At 48.0% G+C, this 6,075-nt stretch overlaps 1 pseudogene across 1 annotated transcript; it reads left to right on the top strand.

Annotated features, from left to right (window-relative positions):
• The first annotated feature begins 594 nt into the window (after positions 1-594).
• LOC147957940 (E3 ubiquitin-protein ligase SINA-like 5) lies at positions 595-2,132 on the top strand (annotated as a pseudogene). Its single transcript, XR_015611822.1, has 3 exons — positions 595-671; positions 884-1,058; positions 1,183-2,132. The product of XR_015611822.1 is annotated as an E3 ubiquitin-protein ligase SINA-like 5 (transcript).
• Positions 2,133-6,075: the final 3,943 nt, after the last annotated feature.

Genomic DNA, 6,075 nt, shown 5'->3' with positions numbered 1-6,075 from the left:
TTTGCCTCTCAAGATGTAATCTCATCTGCATGTATGGGATCATGGTATAAACGCCATCAATAAAAGAAATACCCGCGGCTCCCTCTACGGAGAGGGTAGAACAACGCATCCGATACTTTCTACGGTTGCTGCACCACGACCATCTTTACGAGACAACGTACGCTTGCTTAGCTTTCCTGGTGCATCAATCCAACTCAGCTAGTGTGTTCCTGCCGTGGATTACCCCGTTGCACTGCGCAGCTTCTCTTTGGATCTGCAATGAGTGTTAAGCAGATGTTCGCCACGTAAAGCTTTGCATGCAACCGGCCGGCCCTCGCGCGCAGATCCATGGACACATGTCCACAGCCATCGACTGTTTCCGGTCAGGCATGACCGCATCAGCGGTGCGGAGCACAGATCACACGCGACGATTGAGATAGAAGAGTGTGACAATAGAGGGCATGCAAGCGCCACGTAGCCCACGGTAGCTCCGGTTTGCAGCCCGTTTTCTACCCAAGCCCGCCCTCTCGAGTGCTTGACCGACATGACAACACCACCAATGTGATTAATTTCTCTGTGAGCTGAGCTGGGAGCCACCCTCGAGGTACACTGGTCTATAAAGATCCCCAACCCCATCGCAAGCCTCCAACTCCAGCCCAACGTTCTTCATCGTTCTTCATCTCTGCAATCAGGTCAGTTGTACCTTTTCTTGCCGTTGATGAGCTCCGCTCTGCCTACTGTTTTTCTAGTTTCTACTATCTACCCGTGGATTCTTGCCTACGTATGCATCTCCGTTTCTTGGCCAGTTCCTCGTTCGGTCGTTCCGTACAGCATTTTTCCTTATTGCGGATCTAGGAAGTACTAGGAACATAAAAATGGATGATTTCTTGTCTAATGCATGCAGTGCAGAGATGGAGAAGCAGAGCGCCAAGAAGGCGAGGACGGCTCCCGTGAAAGGGGGGCCGGTAAACGAGCCCCAGCAGCAGGAGGAAGATGAATCCGCCGGCTCTTACACAATCGAGGCGGAGGCACTGCGATGTGACATCTGCTTCAAGCCATTCGGAGAGCAGATCTTCATGGTTAGTACTTAGTAGTACTTGGTACTAGTACTAGTGTATATTTATTTATTTGCTCCGGCACAGCAGGATATGCTGCGATTTTTCGGCTAATTGGATTTTAATTCTCCGGCTTGATTGATTCAAGTGCAAGAACGGGCACCCTGCCTGCGGGAGCTGCTGCCTCATCATGGACCGGATGTGCTTCTGCACCGAACCCATCGGCGACATCCGGTGCCGCGCGCTGGAGAAGGTCCTGGCGGCCATGACCAGGCCCTGCACCTACGTCACCTACTGCTGCCACCAGACCGTCACCTACACCGAGAGGCGGCGCCACGAGGAGGCGTGCCGGTACGCGCCGTACCACTGCCCGTTCGAAGGCTGCACCTACTACGGCCTGCTGCTGTACAACCACATCCAGGACCTCCACGCGTCCGGCTCCGACGACGACGAGGCAGCGGTGGTCGTGCGCTGCAACCGGCGCTCGGCCGTCACGCTGGAGAAGACCATGCCCTTCCGCGTGCTCCTGCACCGCGACGGCGCCAGCATGTTCCTCCTGCTCAACGGCGGCGACGTCCTGGCCGGGCGCTCGCTGTCGCTCGTCTGCATGGGCCCTCGCCCCACGGGGACGCCGAGGTGAAGTACAAGATGGAGGTGAAGAAGCGGAACTACCCGGAGGCGCTCGTGCTGTGGAGCTCCGGGGCCGCGCCCTTCGTCCGGCGGCTCAAGGATTTCCAGGCCAGAGGGTTCCTCTTCGTGCCCAACTCCTACTGGGACTCCTCCGACAGCGTCTCGGTCACGGTGCACCTCACCGACGGCTGGTGATCGATCGAGCACGGTCGGTGAAGCTGCACGCCGGTTTGGTCACGGTGCACCTCACCGACGGCTGGTGATCGAGCCCCATGGGTGACGATGCACGCCGGTTTGGATGGTTGATGACTAGCATGTTGTGTTATGGACTTCTGGTCAAGAACAGTACTAGAGTAGCTCAGTTACTTTTGCCGTCTAGTCTAGGACTTACCGACTTAGTTTGTGCCAGCGATCTGCCCGTCTGTGTGATGTTAGTTCCATGTTCTTTATGGTATGTGACCTGAAGTTCATCTATCTATGTACTATCTTGGCGTGTTAACCATGTTATGTTTGCTGCTCTTACCGTGCCCATCCTTCCATTGAACTTATCTGTGATACTCTCTGCTCTGTCCCCAACTGGGTTTGTGCTGTGGAACATCAGAGTTCCGAGGGGATTCCTTGTAGCAAATGTGATCTGCTGAGCGATTCATTAGCAGCAGATTTTTATACTTGTACTTGAGAACAGTACGCTTTACTTTACAGTTGATTTGAACTTGTTAGGCCACACCAGCCAAACTCATGGACAAACTGATCCATCTAGCCTATAGCATAATGATATACTCTCCGCAGACGATTCCTGATGTAACCACAGGAGCAGACGCTTGCTGAAATTGTAGGCCTTCTTTTCTTTTCTTGCGCGGGGAGCTGAAATTGAAGGCTCGGAGTACAGTGATGTTTAATTTCTTGCATGTGAGGGGCATCTCCAACGCTGTGTTGCAGAATGCTTGTAAACGTTCAGATCGAGACCATTTTTGCTATCCAAAGCGTCTGCGTCTGAATTTTTTGCAAACATGACGTAAAGTTGGGGAGATTTGCGGTAGTATGGACCTCCGTCACATATGAAATTTTTGCAAACATGACGTAAAGTTGGGGGAGATTTCCAGGAGTATGGACCTCCGTCACATAGGACTTCGATAACTCTAATCTATCCAAAATCCCACCCAGATGTAAAGTTTGGGGAGGTTTGCGGGAGTATGGACCTTCGTCATGTTGGACTTGGACAACCCAAATCTATCCAAAATCTCATAGCATATGCATTTGGCAACATTCACATTGTTTTCAAGCCAAAGCCCGCACATTCCCACCCTCTCTAGCAGATCGTCGCCGCCGTCCACCCCATTCCCGTCCTTTTTTCCGTCTGCCGGGCATGGACCTGTTCCTAGTGTTGCTAGAGCCTGAGGAGGAGGGGAAAAGGTGGTGGCCACCCGCAAGATCAACTCGGTGACTTTTCAAGCCAAAGCCCGCACATTCCCACCCTCTCTAGCAGATCGTCGCCACCGTCCACCCCATTCCCGTCCTTTTTTCCGTCTGCCGGGCATGGACCTGTTCCTAGTGTTGCTAGAGCCTGAGGAGGAGGGGAAAAGGTGGTGGCCACCCGCAAGATCAACTCGGTGACCCGCAACGCGCACCGCAGTGTCCAAAGAAGCAAGGAGAAAATAGCTTGGCGGCCGGCCACCCGCCACCTCCTAAGAAGGGCAGCGGCTCGGGACAGGGACCAGGGTCCGGGATGGCACTAGGGGCGCTGACGCCGATGCAGCCGTCGGTCTGGCAGGTGGAGATGCAACTGTTGTACTACTGTGCAACTCCAGTCGTCTACACTAGTGCCCGCCCACTTCCAGGACAGTTCATGCAATGGGTCGTTGACCTGAACACGCCCCACATTTTAATCCATAGCTCCAAATTTGAAAAGTTATACATGAAACTTGTTCAGAAAATTGTTTGTCATGAATTTTTCATTTGCATTCATGTTTGTCATTCTAAAATGATGCATACATTTAAATTGCATTATATAAATGACATAATTCATATATTTTCTTCCTAGATAATAAAATATGATCCAATATGTCATCTTAATCAGAATAATCCCTAGATTCGACTTACATAACTTCCATATGTGTTTGCATCAACTAAGATTGCATTGGTCTTAAAACATGTACCAATCCCTTTCTTTAAGATGCTTTACCTTCTGCATGTTAGCTCTATTTAACTTGATTCATGTTGCATTAAGTTAACTTTCACATCACCCATGTCATGGCATGCATTGCATTCCGTGAGCATGATGGATCTTTCCCGTAGTTATAAGATGCATATGTTGACTGGATCCTTCTAGTGTTTTGCTTCTTCGTGGATAGGACTCGGAGATGATGTGAGCTACGAGAAAGGTCTGCAAATGTACCAAGCATGGATTCCAGGCAAGAAAAACCTCCTCCATCCTGAAACATCATATTGCTTTCGTCCACATTGCTTGCATTAGAATATCGATGTTATAGTTGGTCTTCATTGCCTATCCTCTGCATAACGTGATTATTGTCAACTGATACTGCCTTTACATTTCCACTCCAAGCATATGCCATGTCCATGCTTGTTCACCTTGTTAGCCCTGCTTGTCATTGTATGCATGTTTAGGGTTGTTCCTTGACTCATGTTTACCTATCTCCTGTTGTTGGTGGGTAGTTGTTAACCTGACTCTGATAGACTCTTTTATTTATGTCATGCCTTTTCCATTAATCGTATCATCACCATAAGGAGAGAAAATTCCAAGTTGTAAGACTAAGTTTGCAATTCTATTTTTACTCATTTGGAGACTGAGACTTGTTTAATCATTCATCTTATTGTGGACCTTCCCGATATTATCAATATGATTTCCATTGGTTTATTATTTGAGAAGATTGGTTATTCTTCCATGATGTGTGAGTAATTTTCCCTAGGCGCGGGAGATGCAGGTGATTCGTAAGATTCATTTGTGCCTATTCTATATGCCATCATTCGTGTTTCTAGTTTTATGCCTGTTTAGCAAGTTGTCTATATGTGATGAGCATAATGTGTGTTGTCCAATTTATGGGCCTACGCAACATGATTAAAAGACCTAGACAAGTAAGACATATTGTTTAGTGAATCTATGACCTCCAGGTGACAGGTGGGATATCTACGAGGATCGAAGACAGTATGAGATAAGGACGAACCATTAAACTTAGAGTGCATGGTTACGGTTTAACAAACTTAATTGTGGAGACGACCATGTTGTGGCAACATCGAAGCAGGACCATAGAGTAGAATGTAACTCCGAGTGGAGGAGTACTACACTGCCTACTGAACAGACAAACAGTACAATAGACTCAAGATATAAGCTATCTCACCGTCGCACTAGTACACTTGATATACACCATGATCTGAAGTCTCTCCGCACCCAATCTCTCTACTGCAGGAAACCATCTTTATTTTCAATCTTTTAATATATATGATCTTTACTTTTAAGTTGTTAATATTTTCGCTCCTACAATTAATCTTTTTTACCACAGGTAAATTTGTTTCAAGAGACACTAATAACTTCTGCAGATTCTTGAACAGTTACTTCACACGAAACTTGTGATAACTCGTGTGTGACAAAATGATACTCATAAATACTCTTCTCCGCTCTTTGTTTGGACAATTACTACTGGAATATTTACACAAATGTGCTACAATACTCGATGTGTCTTGCAGGCCATCTCGCGCTCATACCCACACTCGTACCACAGGGCGACACTCTATGTTGACTTCTAGAATGAAAGCGGGTACATGGTACGACCAAACCGGTTGTACCACCGCTCGTACGAGGCAAGAAAACCCTCCAATTTGTTTATTTTTGACGTCTGGGGTCAATGAGGTAATTTCTAACCGATCATTTCCTTCCTAATTTTAATTCACTACGTTTGAAACTCCCTAACATATAATTCTCTTTAACAGCTTATGTTTTCTTTTATCCTTTCATGTATTGTGGAGGGGCTCTTTACCCCCCTCCTTCTTCTATAATACTGTTGGGGAACATAGTCATTTCAAAAAAATTCCTACGCACACGCAAGATCATGGTGATGCATAGCAACAAGAGGGGAGAGTGTTGTCTACGTACCCTCGTAGACCGAAAGCAGAAGCGTTAGCACAACGCGGTTGATGTAGTCGTACGTCTTCACGATCCGACCGATCCAACTACCGAACGCACGGCACCTCCGAGTTCAGCACACGTTCAGCTCGATGACGTCTCGTGAACTCCAATCCAGTAGAGATTCATGGGAGAGTTCCGTCAGCACGACGGCGTGGTGACGATGATGATGTTCTACCGTCGCAGGGCTTCACCTAAGCACCGCTACGATATGATCGAGGTGGATTATGGTGGAAGGGGGCACCGCACACAGCTAAGAGATCAAGAGATCAA

The sequence above is a fragment of the Triticum urartu genome, chromosome 7A (genome assembly GCF_056163025.1).
Source record: "Triticum urartu cultivar PI428250 chromosome 7A, HENAU_Tu73, whole genome shotgun sequence".
Lineage (NCBI taxonomy): Eukaryota > Viridiplantae > Streptophyta > Magnoliopsida > Poales > Poaceae > Triticum > Triticum urartu.
The sequence above is the reverse complement of the archived record's forward strand: the minus strand, read 5'-3'. Positions and strand labels throughout refer to the sequence as shown.